This window comes from Giraffa tippelskirchi, chromosome 2 (genome assembly GCF_054371585.1).
Source record: "Giraffa tippelskirchi isolate mGirTip1 chromosome 2, T2T-mGirTip1v1.2.pri, whole genome shotgun sequence".
Taxonomy (NCBI): domain Eukaryota; kingdom Metazoa; phylum Chordata; class Mammalia; order Artiodactyla; family Giraffidae; genus Giraffa; species Giraffa tippelskirchi.
In genome coordinates this window covers 164,848,373-164,871,904 of record NC_137276.1, presented here as the reverse complement: position 1 = coordinate 164,871,904, position 23,532 = coordinate 164,848,373, and the positions used below count along the sequence as shown (strand labels likewise).

The 23,532-nt window shown below is 42.7% G+C and overlaps 1 protein-coding gene and 1 long non-coding RNA gene across 3 annotated transcripts in view; one reads left to right on the top strand and one right to left on the bottom strand.

The window, feature by feature from the left end:
• Positions 1–419: 419 nt before the first annotated feature.
• The window catches only part of LMLN (leishmanolysin like peptidase), a 104,744-nt gene continuing 81,631 nt past the window's right edge, over positions 420–23,532 (bottom strand). Inside the window, exons 23-25 of one of the 2 annotated variants that reach the window (XR_014077280.1) lie at positions 7,337–7,513; positions 4,578–4,730; positions 420–769 (exon numbers count right to left, since the gene is read on the bottom strand). The gene's annotated coding sequence lies outside the window, so the exon portion shown is untranslated. The remainder of the gene's footprint in view (positions 770–4,577; positions 4,731–7,336; positions 7,514–23,532) is intronic. The other variant, XR_014077282.1, reaches the window with a different exon arrangement.
• Positions 11,926–16,336, top strand: LOC145538855 (uncharacterized). The gene is made up of 2 exons (XR_014077290.1): positions 11,926–12,081; positions 15,022–16,336. It is a non-coding gene; the product is annotated as an uncharacterized LOC145538855 (long non-coding RNA).

Below are 23,532 nucleotides of genomic sequence, written 5' to 3'. Positions count from 1 at the left end.
AGACTCTGCACTCTCAAAGCACATGGGGCCTAAGTTCCATCCCTGGTCGGGAACTAGATCCCACATGCCTCAACTAAGACCAGGTGCAGCTAAGTAAACACACACACACACATACACACACACACACACACACACACATATTAATGAAGGAAGGAAAAGAGAAAAAAAGAGCAATTCTGAGAGGACAAAATGTTCACGTTCACAACAGATGTTACTACTTCTTTGGTGAAACAGAGTTTTGATTAACCAGGAGCCCCATCTTCCCTGCCTCCAGCTTAGGCTGAAATCTTTATCAGTTTCCCAGTCCAATGGGAGTGATTCTGATGAAGGGCTCTAAGTAGGGAGCATTAAAGTGGAAACATTCCCCTGCCAAGCTGTAGGCTCCTGGTGGGAGTTAAAGAAGCAGACACACTCAGAGATTTTGTTTGAGAGAAGGAAGGAATCTTGGAGAAGAGAGAATGGAGCAGTGGTCAGTTTTGATAACATGACTTTTTTTCCCCTCCCTTTCTTTGCTTCTCCCAGTACCTCTCCCCTGAATCCTTATTGAACCTGAAAGTTTTTTTTTTTTTTAATAACCAGTAGACAGTAAAATTAGCTCTTCAAGCTGTGTTATAAAGTGAGAACATATGTTCTTTCAATATGATGTGTTCAGCTTGTCCGTTTGTAGACTCATTTGGTTAGTGCAGGTAATGTTTTGCTGACAGAAGCCCATAAAAATGCACTGTCAACAGGAGTCACTTGACCTTGCCATCATCTACTGGTGAATACCCTGGGAAGGGAGAGAAAGAAATGTTAACTGATGTTTTAAAGCATGCCAACTAATGCTTTATCATGAAATCACATGAGTGTGAATTCTGGGAATCAGCACGCAAATTTACTGCTCCCATCAAATAAGTCAGTTGACAAGAAAGAAAGGAAAGTGTTAGTTGCTCAGTCATGTCTGACTTTTTGTGACCACGTGAACTGTAGCCTGCTAGGCTCCTCTGTCCATGAGATTTCCCAGGCAAGAACACTGGAGTTGGTTGCTATTTCATTTTGCCCAGTTGACAAGACAACATTGATTTACCTGACTGGATATGTGCAAAAGTCTCTTTTTAAAACACTGTGTCCCCCACCAACCTCCTCTCCACAAAAGAAACAAATACTTGGCTCAGATCAGTTCAGTTCACTCACTCAGTCATGTCCGACTCTTTGCGACCCAATGAACCGCAACAAGACAGGTCTCCCTTGTCCATCACCAACTCCCGGAGTCCACCCAAACCCATGTCTATCGAGTCGGTGATGCCATCTAACCATCTCATCCTCTGCCATCCCCTTCTCCTCCTGCCCTCAATCGTTCCCAGCATCAGGGTCTTTTCAAATGAGTCAGCTTTTTGCATCAGGTGGCCAAAGTATTGAAGCTTCAGCCTCAACATCAGTCCTTCCAATGAACACCCAGGACTGATCTCCTTTAGGATGGACTGGTTGGATCTCCTTGCAGTCCAAGGGAATCTCAAGAGTCTTCTCCAACACAACAATTCAAAAGCATCAATTCTTTGGTGCTCAGCTTTCTTTATAGGCCAGCTCTCACATCTATACATGACCACTGGAAAAACCATAGCCTTGAATAGAGGGACCTTTGTTGGCAAAGTAATGTCTCTGCTTTTTAATATGCTGTATAGGTTGGTCATAACTTTCCTTCCAAGGAATAAGCGTCTTTTAATTTCATGGTTGCGATCACCATCTGCAGTGATTATGGAGCCCAAAAAAACAAAGTCTGACACTGTTTCCACATCTATTTACCATGAAGTGATGGGACTGGATGCCATGATCTTAGTTTTCTGAATGTTGAGCTTTAAGCCAACTTTTTCACTCTCCTCTTTCACCTTCATCAAGAAGCTCTTTAGTTCTTCTTCACTTTCTGCCATAAGGGTGGTGTCATCTGCATATCTGATGTTATTGATATTTCTCCCGACAATCTTGATTCCAGCTTGTGCTTCCTCCAGCCCAGCATTTCTCATGATGTACTCTGCATATAAGTTAAATAAGCAGGATGACAATATACAGCCTTGACGTACTCCTTTTCCTATTTGGAACCAGTCTGTTGTTCCATGTCCAGTTCTAACTGTTGCTTCCTGACCTGCATACAGGTTTCTCAAGAGGCAGGTCAGGTAGTCTTGTATGCCCATCTCTTGCAGAATTTTCCACAGTTTGTTGTGATTCACACAGTCAAAGGCATTGGCATAGTCAATAAAGCAGAAATAGATGTTTTTCTGGAACTCTCTTGCTTTTTCGATGATCCAGCGGATGTTGGCAATTTGATCTCTAGTTCCTCTGCCTTTTCTAAATCCAGCTTGAACATCTGGAAGTTCACGGTTCACGTATTGCTGAAGCCTGGCTTGGAGAATTTTGAGCATTACTTTACTAGCATGTGAGATGAGTGCAATTGTGCAGTAGTTTGAGCATTCTTTGGCATTGCCTTTCTTTGGGATTGGAATGAAAACTGACCTTTTCCAGTCCTGTGGCCACTGCTGAGTTTTCCAAATTTGCTGGCATATTGAGTGTAGCACTTTCACAGCGTCATCTTTCAGGATTTGAAATAGCTCAACTGGAATTCCATCACTTCCACTAGCTTTGTTCGTAGTGATGCTTCCTAAGGCCCACTTGACTTCACATTCCAGGATGTCTGGTTCTAGGTGAATGATCACACCATCGTGATTATCTGGGTCGTGAAGATCTTTTTGTACAGTTCTTCTGTGAATTCTTGCCACCTCTTCTTAATATCTTCTGCTTCTCTTAGGTCCACACCATTTCTGTGCTTTATCGAGCCCATCTTTGCATGAAATGTTCCCTTGGTATCTTTAATTTTCTTGAAGAGACCTCTAGTCTTTCCCAATCTGTTGTTTTCCTCTATTTCTTTGCATTAATCGCTGAGGAAGGCTTTCTTATCTCTCCTTGCTATTCTTTGGAACTCTGTATTCAAATGGGTATAACTTTCCTTTCCTCCTTTGCTTTTTGCTTCCCTTCTTTCCACAGCTATTTGAAAGGCCTCATCAGACAGCCACTTTGCTTTTTGCATTTCTTTTTCTTGGGGATGGTCTTGATTCCTGTCTCCTGTACAGTGTCACAAACCTCCATCCATAGTTCATCAGGCACTCTGTCTATCAGATCTAGTCCCTTAAATCTACTTCTCACTTACACTGTATAGTCAAAAGGGATTTGATTTAGGTCATATTTGAATGGTCTAGTGGTTTTCTTCATTTTCTTCAATTTCAGTCTGAATTTGGCAATAAGGAGTTCATGATCCGACCCACAGTCAGCTCCCGGTCTTGTTTCTGCTGACTGTATAGAGCTTCTCCACCTTTGGCTGCAAACAATATAATCAATCTGATTTCGGTGTTGACCATCTGGTGATGTCCATGTGTAGAGTCTGCTCTTGTGTTGTTGGAAGAGGGTGCTTGCTATGACCAGTGCATTCTCTTGGCAAAACTCTATTAGCCTTTGCCCTGCTCCATTCTGTCCTCCAAGGCCAAATTTACCTGTTACTCCAGGTGTTTCTTGACTTCTTACTTTTGCATTCCAATCCCCTATAATGAAAAGGACATCTTTTTTGGGTGTTAGTTCTAGAAGGTCTTGTAGGTCTTCACAGAACTGTTCAACTTCAGCTTCTTCAGCGTTACTGGTCAGGGCATAGACTTGGATTGCCGTGATACTGAATGGTTTGCCTTGGAAACGAACAGAGATCATTCTGTTGTTTTTGAGATTGCATCCAAGTACTGCATTTCGGACTCTTTTGTTGACTGTGATGGCTACTCCATTTCTTCTAAGGGATTCCTGTCCACAGTAGTAGATATAATGGTCTTCTGAGTTAAATTCACCCATTCCAGTCCATCTTCGTTCACTGATTCCTAGAATGTCGATGTCCACTCTTGCCATCTCCTGTTTGACCACTTCCAATTTGCCTTGATTCATGGACCTAACATTCCAGGTTCCTATGCAATATTGCTCTTTACAGCATCGAACTTTGCTTCTATCACCAGTCCCACCCACAACTGGGTGTTGTTTTTGCTTTGGCTCCATCCCTTCATTCTTTCTGGAGTTATTTCTCCAGTGATCTCCAGTAGCATATTGGGCACCTACCGACCTGGGGAATTCATCTTTCAGTGTCCTATCTTTTTGCCTTTTCATACTGTTCATGGGGTAGCATTTTTCAATATGTGTGCCACACAATATTGCAGGATATTAACACATGTTACTTGATTTAAATTTTTTCTTGCTGTGATTATATACATTTAAGTTACACCAGTTCCTTTATTGCAGGACTTCATGGAGGATCTAATATATTAATGTACATCATATGTCTTTTAAAGGGAGATAGAAAGTGCAATATTTCCCCAAATTATTTGACCACAGAACTTCTTTTACATAGAACATCTTCCAGAAATAGTGTCCACAAAGTTTATAGATTGGGATACCCCTAGAAAGCAAGTAGAATTTTATGAGGAAACCCATCCAGATTAAATTCACCTTATTTTGCAAGTTTTAGCATCATTTATCTCTACAACCTCCTCTGATTCTTCATAGCTCAGAATTCTTACCATAAAAATAGCTTCCCTGGATGGTGATGTTAGGACCAAGGCCTCAGATGTGCCCATAAAGCCCCTGTCAGGGAAGGAGTTGCAACTTCAAGGTCTTAAGCATTGAAAAGATGGTGTTTCTCATATGTGATTCCAAATAAAAATAATACCAACCTGTGAAACAAAGGAAAAGGAGTCCAACAAAGTTCGGATTTCTCCAGAAAACTCTGGAAAGACTTGGAAGAGCAGAGCTTTACTGAAAGCCAAGCAGCTACCTACTCTGCTCATTGGGTGGCCCAGCACTGCCCTGGAGAGATGCTCTCTTGTCTGGGAGAGGGGGGATCCTAAGGACTCCTGTACTAGTACCCTGGTACAAATGAACTTAGTTCAATCTCTTTCCCATCTGTGAGAGGAGACTCAGAAAGGTGAAGTAGTAGAAAGCTTGCAACAAGAAGGGAGATAGGGGTATCAGAAAACCGACCTGGAAGAGGTCAGTTTTCATTCCAATCACAAAGAAAGGCAATGCCAAAGAATGTTCAAACTACCGCACAATTGCACTCATCTCACACACTAGCAAAGAAATGGTCAAAATTCTCCAAGCCAGGCTTCAACAGTACGTGAACTGTGAACTCCAGATGTTCAGGCTGGATTTAGAAAAGGCAGAGGAACCAGAGATCAAATTGCCAACATCTGTTGGATCATAGAAAAATCAGGAGCATTCCACAAAAACATCTGCTTTATTGACTATGCCAAAACCTTTGACTGTGTGGATTACAACAAACTGGAAAATTCTGAAATACATGGGAATACCAGACCACCTGACCTGCCTCTTGAGCAATCTTCATGCAGTTCAGGAAGCAACAGTTAGAACTGGACATGGAACAACAGAATGGTTCCAAATAGGAAAAGGAGTACATCAAGGCTGTATATTGTCACTCTGCTTATTTAACTTATATACAGAGTGCCGGAGTCCAGCTCCGGCAGCCAGGGAAGCTCTGAAGGGATGAACGGGGTTGGCGAATGAAAATGATGCAGTCTCTTGCTCAAAGCACTGGGCTGCATGTTTATTTTAAGCATCAGGTTTTCTTTTATACTTTTACAAAAGCATTAGGTCAGAGGTATGACATCTTCAGTTTCCTCTCACCCATATTTACTGTCTCCATAAATCATTGTTGTCCTTCAGAGTTCCCTCTTAAGTGTCCTTGTGATACTCAAGTTTGTCCCTGGGCTGTATATCACATTCTAACTATTCTTAATTATTCCTAACCCCTAAACTCAGCAAACTTGTTTTGCCATAAACATTTCCCTTACAAGCAGGTTTCAGATAACAATGTTTCCCATGGTCTCAGGCTGCAGCCTATGTGCTCATCCTGAAACATTCTTTGTAAAGATCCTTGAACAAATGTCAATAGTTAGCTTTATGGATTAAAACATTCTTTCCAGCCAACTCAACCGGAGGAAGGAAAGGACAAATCAGAATCACAAGACTCCTTCATCCTGGGACCGTGCCTGCAGGATGAGGAGAGGGGGTTGCCTGTGGGATGAGGAGAGGGAGTTGGGGCCGTGCCTCCATTTTGTCAGTAATGCCTATCGCGGCTCCCGACAGCAGAGTACATCACATGAAATGCCAGGTTGGATGAAGCACAAGCTGGAATCAAGATTGCCAGAAGAAATATCAATAACCTTAGATATGCAGATGACACCACCCTTATGGCAGTGAAGAAGGACTAAAGAGCCTCTTGGTGAAAGTGAAAGAGGAGAGTGAAAAAATTGGCTTAAAACTCAACATTTAGAAAACTAAGATCATGGCATCCAGTCCCATCACTTCATGGCAAAAGGATGGGGAAACAATGGAAACAGTGACACACTTTATTTTCTTGGGCTCCCAAATCACTGCAGATGGTGACTGCAGCCATGAAATTAAAAGACGGTTGCTCCTTGGAAGAAAAGCTATGACCAACCTAGACAGCATATTAAAAAGCAGAGACTTTGCCAACAAAGATCCATCCAGTCAAAGCTATGGTTTTCCAGTAGTCATGTATGCATGTGAGAGTTGGATCATAAAGAAAGTTGAGCGCCAAAGAATTGATGCTTTTGAATTGTGGTATTGGAGAAGACTCTTGAGAGTCCCTTGGACTGCAAGAAGATCCAACCAGTCCATCCTAAAGGAGATCAGTCCTGGGTATTCATTGGAAGGACTGATGCTGAAGCTGAAGCTCCAATACTTTGGCCACCTGATGGGAAGAACTGACTCATTGGAAAAAGACCCTGATGCTGGGCAAGATTGAGGGCAGGAGGAGAAGGGGACAAGAGGATGAGATGGCTGGATGGCATCACTGACACAATGGACATGAGTTGAGGAAGCTTCAGGAGTTGGTGATGGACAGGGAAGCCTGGCGTGCTGCAGTCCAGGGGATCAAAAAGAGTTGGACTGAGTGAGTAAACTCCCAGGGTTATCAGCCCTTTGATGACAGGCCTGGGGCAATAGGGAAATGGGCCTGCTTTGGCTAAGTGGATAGTGGATTGGTTATTGGATGGTTTTGCCTTGGGTCCTCTTTTTTTGTCTTTTTTCAGTCTTTTTTTTTTTATTCAGTCTTTTAGTCTGAATAACTATTATGGATTCTACACTTAAGGTCTCTGTGCAACTATGTTTGCATTTACATGAAATTTTTGATATAAATCTTTGATAAGCAAGAACAGAAGTAATATCTTTCATTTAAGAACTCTTTCAGTCCCACCACTACCCCAGGCTGTGAGCACCTCCAGGGCAGATTACTTACTGTGATATAGCTTCCCAGGTGGTGCTAGTGGTAAAGAACCCACTTGCAAATTCAGGAGACAAAAGAGACACAGAGCCATCCTTGAGTCGGGAAGATCCTGAAGTAGGGTATGGCAACCCACTCCACTATACTTGCCTGGGGAATTCCATGGACAGAGGAGCGTGGTGGGTTGCAGTCCTAGGGGTTGGGAAAAAAACATGACTAAATCGACTTAGCATGCATGCATGTGAGTAAAATAGATAAGCAGCATGTGATGTTGTCACTCACACAGGGCCTGGAGATCAAATCCTCATATGTTTCCCACATAAGCCACCAGTACTCTGCCAGTAATTACTTTCATTTTTCTAAATATCAAACTAGTAGAGTAGAATGTTTAAATGAAAAGAGCTGCTTGTTGTTCAGGAAATGGAAAATAGCTATCTGGGGTGGGAACAAAGAGGCAAGATCAAGTGATCAGTGATGTAGAAAGTAGCTTTCTATAATAAGTTTACGGGCAAAGCACTAGGTTTGTCTTTCAGTATGCATAGTCAGTATGAAAAAGGTAAGATTATGGAGAGAATGGAATTGTCAGATTTATTCAAAGGTTGCCTACATGAAGCCCAAAGATGAACAATCAAGAGAGTTATGGTTTCTCCTTTTCCTCATTTTTGGACTTGAAATGAAGTCTGCCTAGATAAAAGGAGATAAGATGATCTCAGATGTTCAAAGCCAATGAATACTGTTTCTTATTTCTGCTTTGAAAGCCTTCACTGTAGTCATTAACTGAACAAGTATTTATTGCACATGAATTAAATGCCAGGTATTCTGCTAGTTGCAAAGGTAACAACCATAAATAAGACATAGTTTCTGGCCCCAAAGTCTATGTATAGAGCTGGGAAGACAGATCTTAAACAAGAAATTTAAAATAAGTGTGAGAAGTGTCAAGATAGATACAGTATGGAGCCTGAGGAGAAATAGGTTTGTGGGTGTATGGGTGGTTTTTTAACCTATTGGAGCAATCAGAAAAGCCTTCTTGATATTTAAGCTTAAAACTAGGAGCGTGAGTTGAAGACAGAGTGACGCAATATTCTGGGCAGAAGGAAAAACATGTTCAAAGATGAGAGAGAAGAGATATGAGAAACTTAAAGGCCAGGATTGCCAGGTATCAAAAGGAGTATAACAGAACATGAGTCTAGGGAGGCAGTGAGGGATCAGATGCCAGGCCAAGGAATTTAGACTTTTTCCTAAACACAAGAAGTGTCACTGAATGATTCTAAGCAAAGGAATTAATTACATGAGGAGATTTAGATTGTCTGATATAGAATGACATTCTCTCTAGACTTAGCTTCTTTTGGACCTAAGTATACTCGTGCCCTGAATTAGGTTCTCAGGAAAACTTCTGTTCCCACTCATTGCTGGATTTTAAATAGAAAAATGACACCTGGCTCCACTGCCAGGTCTTGCAAGCCATAAGATACAGAGAGAAACTTCCAGCAAGGATGTCTTCTTCCTGAAATGTCTGAGAGAGTTAAGTGATGGATCTTTTCTCACTTGTTTGCATTTCTTGGTTTCCTGACTCTCATTTGCCCAGAAAAAGGCATATGAGTCCTCTCCTAGTTGTTCCTTTCTTTTCCCCTGACTGTGGCTACAGATTTTCAAGTAGTACTGGGCAACCACACAACCTTGTGAGAAATTGCTCAACAGCATCAGGGACATTCTGCTCCTTCTTTCCATCTTCCAAAGCAACTCTAGCTTCGTCATAAGCTGTACTTTTAATGGCAATTAGAGTTGTTCATGACTTTCACCTGCAACAAAACCTATTTTAGCTCTTCTGAACCATTCCCAACGTTTTAGATTTTAACGGATCAGAGCTTAAACTAAGTTCTCATCTGTTCTCAGAACAGAACAGGTAAAAGCATTTCACAAAGACCACAGCCCAACAGTATCAGTTCATCTCAAACACAGCAGAGAGACAGTGTCCTCAGTCATTCCATAGCAAAGAAGCATAGCAGAGAGACAGTGTCCTCATTCACGCCAGCTGTCTGATTCGCTGCTGCTGCTGCTAAGTCGCTTCAGTCGTGTCTGACTCTGTGCGACCCCATAGATGGCAGCCCACCAGGCTCCCCCATCCCTGGGATTCTCCAGGCAAGAACACTGGAGTGGGTTGCCATTTCCTTCTCCAATGCATGAAAGTGAAAAGTGAAAGTGAAGTCGCTCAGTTGTGTCCGACTCTTAGCGACCCCATGGACTGCAGCCCACCAGGCTCCTCCATCCATGGGATTTTCCAGGCAGGAGTACTGGAGTGTGGTGCCATTGCCTTCTCCGGCTGTCTGATTCGATTCGCTTTCAATCTTGGAGGGATTGCAGCAACGATTCCTTGTTGTTCTCAGCAATTTAAGGTACCTGTTTCGAAAGCAGTACTGTTGGCAGGCTAAGCTGCTAATCATTTGAAGTGTCTGGTCAGGCTTCCAGAGGCCAAGGTCAGGTAGTCCTCTAATCTGTATCCAGTCCTCCCATGCCCAAGTTCTTCAGGCTTCTATGATCTTTCTCATGGCAACATGCTGTTTCATGCTCAGCTTTTAATCAAGATCCAAAGAGTCAAACGTGACACAGGCTTTGCTGGTTGAAGAAAAGGCAAAGAAAATATCACACTTGTAATTATATGTATCTTGCTATTAAGGGGGAATTTTGTGATGACTCTGCAGAGTAGAGAGTAACAGGTTTCTTTCTTTCTTCCTTTTTTTTTTTTTTTGGTCTTTTTAGTTGACAAGAGTCACAGACACAGGACAGGGTCAGATAAATGAAGGCAGTAGACCAGGTGGAGACTGTAGTAAATGGAGAGTGCATGCTCCGTCTTAAGAGAGGACTACTACTCCATTCCAACAAACTCTTGCCAGAAAGGCCCAGTGAAGCCAAATCTTCTAAGAGAAGCCAGAAATATGAGCTTAATGTGAAAGCCCCTCAAGTCTTTAATGTTCACTACTATTTCAAAAAAGCAGAACTTCCCTGGTGGTTCAGAGGCTAAGACTCCGCATTCCCAATGCAGGGGGCCCAGGTTCAGTCCCTGGTTGGGGAACTAGATCCCACATGCCACAACTAGGACCTGGCACAGCTAAATAAATTAAATAAACAAAAATAATAACTATCAAAAAATTGTTTAATATGTAGGTTTCATGAACTACACCAGTTTGGTTTCATGTCCACTGCAGATTCATCAGGTTGTCATCTCTACTCATCCAATTCATGGGCAAAATTCTGACCAGGACAGAGCCTGGTAGAGTCTACCCTCTGGACTCACATAGATCCAGTCAATCAGAATCCTCTGGCGTGGTGGAGTGCCTCAGCTAGCTCATACTCCTAATTTGAAAAGCTGTTATAAGAGAGTTGGCTGAAATTTTGTGGTCACAACATTTCTCTATCCTATCTTCTAGCAGCCTTAATTTTAAAGAATTACCCAAATTAAAAAATAAAGAAAAAAGAAGAATTACCCAACAAGTTAGTGGCTGAGCTGCACACAGTGTGGTCTCTGCTATCCCAAATCTCCCAGTCTATCTGGAGACAGGAGAACACACAACTGAGACACAGTCAAGAGGACCAGGCACTTCTCTTCTCCATCAGTAGAGAGAAAATGAGATACAAGACGGGAGGGCCTGGGACTTCTCTGGTGGTCTAGTGGCTAAGACTTAAGCTCCCAACACAGGTAGGTCTAGGTTTGATCCCACAGGCCACAACTAAGAGTTTACATGCTGCAATTAAAGATCCTGCATGCCACAACAAAGGCTGAAGATCCTGCTTGCCACAACTAAGACCCGTTACAACCAAATGAATAAATATTTTTAAAAAAGAAAAGAAGAAGAAAAACAAAGGAACTTAGAGGGACCTGTTCATGATCCAAACTTAATAACAGAGCTGTAGGCAGATAAAAGCCTCTTTGGCTGAATCTACTTTGAGCATGCCATGTCCTTTTCCATGATTTTTCATTTCTGCAAAATGGAGGAAATGAAATTTTCTTTAAGTATGTGCTGTTAGTCATTTGAAACAGTTTTCCTCCGCCTCTGTGGAATCTCCTTCCTAGAAAGGTTGTTGCAGTTGGCATAGACTGGCCGGAAGGAACATCCAACAAGAGATCTGGGCCAGATGGCTATTACAGTCCTTACAGCCATGGTCTTGTAGCAGTGAGGGCCAAGAATTAAGGCATTTGTTTCAAGCATCCATGACATGGAAGATTTCATACTGAAGTGCTGCTTGGTCCCAGGTCAAAGAGGCTTCAGCCACACCTCCCTACCTGTGCCTGCATCACACTTTCACATCACTTGTGTGGAGCTTAAGAAGGGAGGAAAAAAGAATTCAAAAATGGATGCACCACTACAGTTTTAAGACAGTTCTTAGGAATCCCTTGTTCCCATTCTCAAGTAAGAGAATGTTTTTACTAAGTGACTAGTTAAGAAAACTAACCATTACTAAATCTGCACATACTTCAGAGCTTCAGACAGTTTAGCCTAGACCAGTGCTCAAAAGCCTCTATGCCCATCTTGAGTTTCATCCCCTTGTGATGCCATAACTCTGACATCACAACTGACCTCCTGTTCTCATCCTTGTCTCTAAAATCTAAGCAAAGAACACTGAGCTCGGCTTTAGGTGGGAGACATGGGGTGTCTCTCTGATTATGAAAGTATGGGAGATCCTGAGACGAGTCCACAAGGAAAATACTGGAAATTCTTGATCCCTGCAGGGCTTTCAGCAAAGAATTAACAGCAGTCTGTCAGGTATAGAACCTGAGGAAGGTACAACCCCAAACAAATCTAACCAAGACCTTGGAAGGGTTTCAGTTGTCTTGAGTATTAACAAGCCACTAGAAGGAGAGCTGCGACAGAGAGGGAAAAGTGGAGGGCACTTGTTCTAAGTCTCAAATGTCCAAACGGCCTACTAGGACCCAGTGGGACACTGCTTCCTGGATGCCACCTGGTCCATCAGCTTCACATGTGGCATTGCTCTGAAAGGCTCTTCCATTCAGCCCAGTTTCTCCCCTTTGTCACCAGCTGCTTCTTTAGGTCCAGGCCTCAAAGGAAAAATAAATCACATTTCATCCTGTTCACCTTTGCTTCTCAAGGATGTCCATGAGAGCTGTCTTAGTCTGTCTGGGCTGCTATAACAAAAGTACCATAGATTGGGTGGCTTAAACAACAAATGTTTATTTCTTGCAGTTCTAGAGGCTGGAAGTCCAAGATCAGGGCAGTGGCAGATTCAGTGTCTGGTATGAGCTGCTTTCCTGGTTCACAAATGCCAGCTTCCCTCTTGCTGTGCCCTCACATGGTGGAAATGGCAAGAGGGCTCTGGGGTCCCTTTTATAAGGATGCTAACGCTACTCATGAGGGCTCCATCCTCAAGACCTAATCACCTCCTAAAGGTCCCAATTCTTAATATCATCACATTGAGGGTTAGGGTTTAAACATATGAATTTGTGGAAGACAAAAACATTCAGACGAGAATCAAAGACCAGAGCTGTAAGAGTTCTGCTCTACCTTAAACTCGATTCTGATGGACTGAGTAGTAGTCTCTGTAATTCTGGTCTCAATTATGTTTTGCCTGATATTAATTAGGTTTGAAGTAATCTTAAAGAGTTACCTTACTATCTTAATACATCCCTTAACTCCTGGAAAAATCAGGTTAGCCATGACAAGATAATGGTCATCTAGCTTTTTAGAGACAGTGTTTTTCATAAGCAATTTATTGAACAACTAGCTGCACAAGCATGTTCATGGTTTATAGTAAGAAAATTAGGGACTTCCCTGGAGGTCCAGTGGTTAAGAGCCCACTTGCCAATGCAGGGGACTCAGGTTCTATCCCTGGTCTGGGAGCTAGGATTCCACATGCCTGGCAGCCAAAAGAACAAAACATAAAACAGAAGCAATACTGTAGCAAGTTCAATAAAGACTTCAAAAAATGATCCACATAAAAAAAATCATTTGATCTCTGCTATTGATGGCATACTGGAAAGTTGCTTAAAAGCTATATTTACAAAGAGGTCCCATCAGCCTGTGGGTTTCTGCTTCCCTATTGAACTAATGGACCATATAAGAATTCCTCCTTATTACCTTTCAGCTGCATTTTTCCTTGGTGGCTTTATATTGCTTTTTGCCCTTCAAGGTAGCTAAATCCAATACATGGCATCCATAAAGTTTTGTCTTTCACATATTCCTGAGGAGTCATTTTGTTTTTTTCTCTTGATTTAATCCTAGAGCTAAATCAATAGGTAATTATGGTTTTCTCCTGAATAGTAAAAGAAAATGAGAAAAAAAGAGAGAGAAAGAAAAGGGAATTTCCTGTGGGGTAATTGTCACAGCTTATGGTAATGCTATGGCTTTGTACTGTTTTCTGGAGGGCACACCGTAGTTCAAGAAGTTCAGTTTGGTTCTGTACAAGCAGTCCCCACTTCTGGAATAGGTTATGCATTCCAAAGTATAATTACAAAGCCAGTCATTTAAAACTCACAATACCAGTGCCCACAGGAATGAGGCTACCCTGGGTCACCGGGTTCTCAGGGCAGTCCACAAAAGTCTATCTAATCCTGAATGTGGCCGACCCGGCACACTAGATCCAGCTACTCTCAACAGCTCTATATGTCTTTGACTCTGCAAGAGGAAGAGAGGGAGAGAAGGCACTCTGTTCCAGTCCCGGGTGCCAGGGACCCAGCTCTCCCCTACTCCCTACTTGGCAGGGCCAGCAGCTAGGGGAGGGCTGCGGCCAGGGAGGGAGCTGGGGAGAAAGGCAGATAATCCTGGGCACAAACACCAGAAATTTGATTCTCTGCTTTAGGACCTCATTCTAGTCCTTCAATAGTAGTCATAATAATGACATCTGTATGGTGCTTTATCATTTACAATCGACACGTTTTCATCTTTATATCTCACTGGTCTCATTCGGTTCTTACAATTCCCTTGAATTAGTTATTGTTATAATTTCATTTAACAGGCAAGAAAACTGAAGTTCAGAAAAGAAAAGATTTTTTCTAAGGCCAGTGGGGGAAGGGTGTGAAAAAAAGATCAATTGCCACCCAAGCATGGGTGCTTCTGACCAGGTCTTCTCCCACTCCCACTTGTTTGTTTTTCATTTACTTACAAAACACTTCATGTTTACTAGGTGCCAGACAGTGTTCTAAGAGTTCTACAAATATCAGCCCATTTATTAGGGATCAATTATGAGTTAAGATTGGCTTATTTTCTTGTTTACTTTTAAACCTGTGCTTTGATCACTGTAGAATCATCTTAGAAATGCGTGGTGACACATAATGTTCCTCGGAGGCACAGTTTTTAGTCAGATGACCTTGGACTACTGTGGCAAGTGATCTCTGATTCTCATATTTCTGTTATCAAGTGAGTTTCAAGAGTCAGACTCTGCCAAATAGTTTAAATATGATGTGAGCCTCTATATTTGCAAATCCAGCAGGTCTCCCCACCACAGCCTTTTTTACTTGAAGATAAAATACTGTCTCCAACCAGAGCTAATGTCTCAGCCAATGAAAAATGGCCCTTAGTAAACCCCTCTATTGAATATTTCATCCAAGCCTGGCAGTTCAGTGCTTCTTGGCACCTAGAGTGCATTTGACCAGCCTAAGAGGAAAGTAGCATAGCAGTTACCAGAACAGGCTCTGAAATAGACCTCTGGTTTTGAATTCTGGCTCTCCTTTTTTCTATTTTTGATCTTAGGCAAGTTATCTACCTTATCTGTTCCTCAGTTTTTCTCATCTTTAAAATGGGAATAGCTGTGAAAAGAAGAGAAGCGAAAAGCAAAGGAGAAAAGGAAAGATATGCCATTTGAATGTAGAGTTCCAAAGAATAACAAGGAGAGATAAGAAAGCCTTCCTCAGTGATCAATGAAAAGAAATAGAGGAAAACAACAGATTGGGAAAGACTAGAGATCTCTTCAAAAAAATTAGAGATACCAAGGGAATAGCTCATGCAAAGATGGGCTCAATAAAGGACAGAAATGGTATGGACCTAACAGAAGCAGAAGATATTAAGAAGATGTGGCAAGAATACACAGAAGAACTGTACAAAAAAGATCTTCACAACCCAGATAATCAAAACGGTGTGATCACTCACTTAGAGCCAGGCATCCTGGAATGTGAAGTCAAGTGGGCCTTAGGAAGCATCACTAAAACAAAGCTAGTGGAGGTGATGGAATTCCAGTTGAGCTATTTCAAATCCTCAAAGATGATGCTGTGAAAGTACTGCACTCAATATGCCATCAAATCTGGAAAACTCAGCAGTGGCCACAGGACTGGAAAAGGTCAGTTTTCATTCCAATCACAAAGAAAGGCAATGCAAAAGAATGTTCAAACTACCGCACAATGGCACTCATCTCACACGCTAGTAAAGTAATGCTCAAAATTCTCCAAGCCAGGCTTCAACAATACGTGAACTGTGAACTTCCAGATGTTCAGGCTGGTTTTAGAAAAGGCAGAGGAACCAGAGATCAAATTGCCAACATCCGCTGGATCATCGAAAGAGCAAGAGAGTTCCAGAAAAACATCTATTTCGGCTTTATTGACTATGCCAAAGCCTTTGACTGTGTGGATCACAACAAACTGTGGAAGATTCTTAAAGAGATGGGAATACCAGACCACCTGACCTGTCTCTTGAGAAACCTGTATGCAGGTCAGGAAGCAACAGTTAGAACTGGACATGGAACAACAGACTGGTTCCAAATAGGAAAAGGAGTACATCAAGGCTGTATATTGTCACCCTGCTAATTTAACTTATATGCAGAGTACATCATGAGAAACGCTGGGCTGGAAGGAACACAAACTGGAATCAAGATTGCCGGGAGAAATATCAGTAACCTCAGATATGCAGATCACACCACCCTTATGGCAGAAAGTGAAGAAGAACTAAAGAGCCTCTTGATGAAAGTGAAAGAGGAGAGTGAAAAAGTTGGCTTAAAGCTCAACATTCAGAAAACTTAAGATCATGGCATCCAGTCCCATCACTTCATGAGAAATAGATGGGGAAACAGTGGAAACAGTGTCAGACTTTATTTTCTTGGGCTCCAAAATCACTGCAGATGGTGATTGCAGCCATGAAATTAAAAGACGCTTACTCCTTGGAAGTAAAGTTATGACCAACCTAGATGGCATATTAAAAAGCAGAGGCATTACTTTGCCAACAAAGGTCCGTCTAGTCAAGGCTATGGTTTTTCCAATGGTCACGTATGGATGTGAGAGTTGGACGGTGAAGAAAGCTGAGCACCGAAGAATTGATGCTTTTGAATTGTGGTGTTGGAGAAGACTTTTGAGAGTCTTTTGGACTGCAAGGAGATCCAACCAGTCCATCCTAAAGGAGATCAGTCCTGGGTGTTCATTGGAAGGACTGATGTTGAAGCTGAAACTCCAATACTTTGGCTACCTCATGGGAAGAGTTGACTCATTTGAAAAGACCCTGATGCTGGGAAGGATTGGGGGCAGGAGGAGAAGGTGACGACAAAGGATGAGACAGCTGGATGGCATCATCGACTCCATGGACATGAGTTTGGGTAAACTCCAGGAGTTGGTGATGGACAGGGAGGCCTGGCATGCTGCAGTCCATGGGGCCGCAAAGAGTTGGACACAACTGAGTGACTGAACTGAACTGAACTGATGTGTCAAAAGAGTAATCATTTTATGGAAGGGGCATCCCAGGGGCACAGACGGCAGAACTTAACCAGCCTGGGAGTGAGGAGGATCTTAGATGATGAAACAGTAAGCACTAACCTGGTGAAGGAGGGTTAAAAAAGGGACAGACTGCATCTCAGGGCATTGGGAAGGAGAAGCACTAGCAAAGGCATGGGGATGGGAAACAGCATTGTGTGTGAGATCCACAAAGGTGGGGATTAGTACATTTGTACATTAGTACATTAGTACATTAGTACATCCACAAAGGTGTTGGAATAGTACTGTTGTGGAGATGGAACTGGTGTGGTAGGCAAGGGCTGCGGCAAGGCTATCCTTGTGATTGTGTTTTCCCGTTGACCTACACGGTCCTGTTTCCCTCAGCATGCTGTTAGTCCTCAGAGCCATGAGAGCCTCCCATGGCCTGATATCCTCACCTTTGATTTGAGCTCCTCCAGGACAGGTACTTGTCATACATGAATCCTCAGTCTCTAAAACCAGGTTTACAGAAGAGAGTGAATAAATGATGCTGAATAAATGAATGGGCACAAGCTCGATGATAAGCTCCTCTCAGCTTGGATAACTTAACTGCAAATTATTTAAAAAAAAGTCCTGGTCTTAGATACAGGACACACAGGGTCTCATCCATTCTACTGCTGATACTTTTGGGTATATCACCTTATTTCTCAGAGTCTCACCATAAAAAGAGCTATAAGGATAGATTTAACTCTAAATTCTTCCTTCTTGAAAAGTGTATCTTCTCTAAGTTGCAGGTAGCTTCCATTTTAAAATTGTATGTAGTAGAAAGGCTATTATAAAACTCAGCCCCACCCAACCCCTTTGTCTCTGAAGCCCCACACTCAAGGCTATCTGCTGACAAGGCAGTTGGAATCTTGGTCTGATCTGAAAGGCAGCTGGCTCTCCTCATGGTCACAGAATGGTTGGTAATTACAGAGTGAGACTGGCCTAATGCCTTCAGTTATCCACAGATGATGTCCAAACACCTCAGCATGTTGTGGAAGGCTATTCATACTCAGCTCCCTGACAGATACCCCTGTGATACCCCTCTTCTCACTTCTCAATGACCTCACTGCCCCCAAACCCATGTTGTTTTTCTCCTCTTGGCCTGTGTTCAGTTCAGTTCAGTCGCTCAGTCATGTCTGACTCTGCAACACCATGGACTGCAGCACACCAGGCCTCCCAGTCCATCATCAGCTCCCAGAGCTTGCTCAAACTCATGGCCATCAAGTTGATGATGCCATCCAACCATCTCATCCTCTGTCATCCCCTTCTCCCGCCTTCAATCTTTCCCAGCATCAGGATCTTTTTCAATGAGTCAGTTCTTTGCCTCAGGTGGCCAAAGTATTGGAGTTTCAGCCTCAGCATCAGTCCTTCCAATGAATATTCAGGACTGATTTCCTTTAGGATTGACTGGTTTTATCTCCCTGCAGCCCAAGGGACTCTCAAGAGTCTTCTCCAACAGCACAGTTCAAAGGCATCAATTCTTCAGCACTCAGCTTTCTTTATGGCCCAACTCTCATAATCCATACATGACTACTGGAAAAACCATAGCTTTGATTAGACAGACTTTTGTTGGCAAAGTAATGTCTCTGCTTTTTAATATGCTGTCTTTTCTCTTCCTCACCTCATTCATCCATCTAGTGAATTCCTACTTGACCTTTAACACCCAGTGGAAAGGACCCCTCTGGGAAGTTGTTTAGTCACCGCCTCTGTCTCCAGGCCTAACTTTCACTCTCTCCCTCCTCAGTACCTTGTACAGTCCCTGTCACTGCATTATCACAGTGCTCACTCCTTCATGTGCTGGTTCCCCTACTAGACTGATCTCCTTGAGGGCAAGGATCTAGGATACATCTCAGAAGCACAGCCATGCATGGTGAGTGGAGGCTGAACAGCCCTAAATCCAATATACTGAACTGACTGCACGTCAAAGAAGAACTGACCATTAGCCCTGGTCCTGCCCATATTCCCCTTCCCCCAACACACACACTACTGCATTTGGAGAGATGCAGAGCTCAGGGCTGCTTTAGAATGACAGAAGATGTTTGCCATTGGCTGATTATCCTGTGTTTCAGCATCAGTGCTGCATAATGTGCCTTGTAGGGATTATGTGTAAATAATTATTTGGTGTAGCACTTAACAGTAACTGCATGGCTAGGGCAGCATTTCCTTGACTATTATGAGGAATCCTCTAATCCTCTTTTGTAAATGTAAATAGAAAACTGTATTAAAAAAGTAATCCAGTCAAAAAAGTTTGGGAAAGTCTGAAGACTTTATTAGCATATTAAAGGCTCAGATGTCTGGTGCTAAAGAACAAGGCTTAATTTTGTTTCACTCAGGGCTTCCAAAGCACAGTGTTGAGGAATGGACACTGAATGAGAAGTCAGAAGACCTGAGTTCTCATTTCCTCTCTGCCAGTAATGCAAATGCATGATCTTGAATTAGACACTTCCACATTTGGAGCCTCAAATTCCTCATTTGTTAATTGAATAGATGGGAAAAAAAAACAAACAAATCTAAAATGACATGTCTGGATTAGATAATTTCTAGGAGCCAGCCCTTCTAATCCCCATTTTCTGTCCTGCTTAGAAGGGATGAATGACTCTGCTGGGCCTTTGCTGGGCTAAAAGGCTTACACAGTGGGTACTTAGCTACATGGTCTCAGCTCAGCTCTGCCTCGCCCCTGGAACAGCTGGGCAGGAGCTAACATGTTCTCCTAACACAGCTGTTTCCTGTGGAAGGTTAGATCTGACCGGACATTATCTGGCAGTTCTGAGCTGGTTGTGCCAACTCCAGGACAATCTTTCTATTTTTATTTGTTCCAGGACAATCTTTAACATTGTAAGAATCAGCCATCCACTTTTCTCCTCTTTCTTGTCAAGGAAATCCCCATTGCAGGAATTATTGCCCCGAATATCCAAAAGACAGTAAATCTGACAGTAACGGGAAACTCTGGGTTAAGGAAGAGCTGGTGGGTAGGAGAGATTTGATAACAATCACCAATCAAGACCCTTAAAATACCAAGTACCTGCCAGGAGATCAGGCCCCCCAAGAATGTAGTGAAGAGAGTAAGGACCAAAGTTCCCCTGGTTTTTAGAGAAAACAGCCAGACTGGTTCTCTTTAAAGTGCATTTGTGGAAAGGAAGGTATAGCTGCCTCAAGTCAGGTTTTGTAACCATGGAGTTCATGTGGACCGGGGTCAGCCTATTGGTATTTCCTGCTGATGGGGGCCCTGTTAGCATGATACCATGTTCAAAACAGAAAGCCCACACTTGCTGCTTTGAAGGGTAGCCTCCAAATGGCAACCATTTAAGACTCACATTATATGTAAGCAGAGTGGTGGTTCCCTCTGGATATCATCTCAACAAAGTCAGAAATGCCATTACTCAGAAGAATCTGTAGCCAGGATTTTCTTCTTTTGTAAGGTACCACCACTCCAGGATCCTCCCTAGTTTCCTTTCCTCTGTCCTAAAAAATTAAAGGTCATTCATTCCTAGAGTCAAATGACTAAACTAAAACAATTGGGACTTCCCTGGTGGTCCAGGGGCTAAGGGTCTGAGCTCCCAATGTAGGGGGCCAGGGTTCAATCTCTGGTCAGGGAACTGGATCCCACATGCCAAAACTAAGAGTCTGCATACCACAACTAAAGATCCTGCATGCCTCAAGGAAGATGGAAGAGTCTCCACGTGCAACTAAGACCCAGCACAATCAAATAAGTAAATATTAAAAAAAAAAAATAAGCGAAAACAATTTAGTGTTCTTTCCTTTGTTCAGGGGAAAGCAATCCACGGGCTGGGGAAGTACAGGGCCTCACCAGCAGAGGAGGGCTCTTCCCAGGGATTTTTGACAAGAGCAAATTTTGTGTTAGAAGCAGCAATGTGGAAACAAGGCATGACTGGCTAGTAGGCTCTATTTTCTAAGGCTGGATAAACCAACTAAATCTGAGCTGGAGGACTGAGATTGGTATTAGGTTTCCCTGGCAGTGAGGCCTTTCCTGTAAGTGCTGCTAACTTAAGCTTAGATTTGAGGGCTGGGCCACTGGGCAGCCTGAATTTTGTAGGTCCTGATAGAAGAATTAGCTTTATTGCTGTGTTTTAGGTCTGGCACTGGCATCATGGTATGACATGCAGCCTGAGAGAGTGTATATAGTATAACTCTTATAGGGATTGGATCCAAAAGTTAATGTCTAAAACAAAAATAAAGTATTATCAGAAATAACCTTTGAAAGACGTGGTCCAGTGGTTGGGAATCCATCTGCCAATGCAGGGGACATGGGTTTGATCCCTGGTCTGGGAAGATTCCACCTGCCTCAGAGCAACTAAGCCCATGTGCCACAACTACCAAGCCCATGCAACCTAGTGTCTGTGCTCTGCAACAGAAGAAGCCCAGACATCACAACTGGAGACAGTAGCCCCTGCTCACTGCAACTAGAGAAAGCCCACACACAGCAACAAAGACTCTGAGCAGTCAAAAATAAATTAAAATAAACAATAATTTTTTAAAAAAGAAATACCCTTGAAAATATTTAAAATCATTCTCAAGGGTGGTGAAATGGTCACACCAAAAGAAGCACCAGGAGAGCTGAGGGATCTGGGTTTAATTGAAGGACTCTGCCATTCATCTCACACTTCTTCAGGCCATTGACTCAGTATGTGGAATGGTACTAGTTAAATCACAATTTCAGAGTTTTGTTTGTTTTGTTCTGTTTTGGCTGAAATTAAATTTGAATAAGCTCAACATTCAGAAAACTAAGATCATGGCATCTAGTCCCATCACTTCATGGGAAATAGATGGGGAAACAGTGGAAACAGTGTCAGACTTTATTTTTTTGGTCTCCAAAATCCCTGCAGATAGTGATTGCAGCTATGAAATTAAAAGACACTTACTCCTTGGAAGGAAAGTTATGACCCACCTAGATAGCATATTAAAAAGCAGAGGCATTACTTTGCCAACAAAGGTCCATCTAGTCAAGGCTATGGTTTTTCCAGTGGTCATGTATAGATGTGAGAGCTGGCCTATAAAGAAAGCTGAGCACCAAAGAATTGATGCTTTTGAACTGTGGTGTTGGAGAAGACTCTTGAGAGTCCCTTGGACTGCAAGGAGATCCAACCAGTCCATCCTAAAGGAGATCAGTCCTGGGTGTTCATTGGAAGGACTGATGTTGAAGCTGAAACTCCAGTACTTTGACGACCTGATGTGAAGAGCTGACTCATTTGAAAAGACCCTGATGCTGGGAAAGATTGAGGGCAGGAGGAGAACGGGACGACAGGGGATGAGATGGCTGGATGACATCACCGACTCGATGGACATGAGTCTGAGTAAATTCCGGGAGTTGGTGATGGACAGGGAGGCCTGGCGTGCTGTGAATCATGGGGTCGCAAACAGTCGGACAGGACTGAGCGACTGAACTGAACTGAACTGAAATGAAGCTAAATATATGTATGATTTGAAATACATAGAAAATATCTACATTCATCCTGCTAACTAAGGTTACACCCCAGTAGAAAAGTAGGATTGGGGATGAAACAGGAGGGAATGAGGCAGGACATGACATTGAAAGAATGGCATAGCCCAAGGACACAACATAAACAGATTAGAACCGAATGAGTCCAAGATGACAGACAAGTCTACTTCCACTAGACCTTGAGACTCAGTATATACTCATTGTAACACATCAGCAAGCTAAGTGACACCCATAGGTGCCATGACAGTTCCAATGCCAACAATCAAAGATCAAAAAAAGGCCCATGGCCCAATTCCTGGCACTCTCCATCCTTTTCCCAAAATAGTTCGACTAATCTTCCCACTCATTAACCTGTGAAATTACCCAGACCATAAAATCTAACCACGCCACATTTTAAGGTTGCACTCACCCCCTGCAATGACTCATGCTCCTATCTGTGGGGTGTGTTTCTCTCTAAATAAATCTACTTCTTACCTATCACTTTGTCTCTCAATGAATTCTTTCTGTGATGAGACAGCAAGAAGCTGAGATTCATTAGGTTCTGAAACCAGGTGTGTGATCTCAGTTGAAAGGAAGACTGTGGGTTTTGGTTGGCTTGGAATCCTGGTCTCATGGGTTCAAGTCCCAGTACAGGTTTCCTGTGAAACCTGTATGCAGATCAAGAAGCAACTGTTAGAAGTGAACATGGAACAGTGGACAGGTTGAAAGTTGGAAAAAGGTACATCAAGGTTGTATATTGTCACCCTGCTTATTTAACTTATATGCAGAGTACATCATGCAAAACGCTGGGCTGGATAAAGCACAAAGTGGAATCAAGATTGCCAGGAGAAATATCAATAACCTCAGATATGCACATGATACCACCCTTATGTCAGAAAGCAAAGAAGAACTAAAGAGCCTCTTGATGAAGGTGAAAGAGGAGAGTGAAAAAGTTGGCTTAAAACTCAACATTCAGAAAACTAAGATCATGGCATCTGGTCCCATCACTTCATGGCAAATGGATGGGGAAACAATGGAAATAGCGATACATTTCATTTTCTTGGGCTCCAAAATCACTGCAGACGGTGACTGCAGCCATGAAATTAAAAG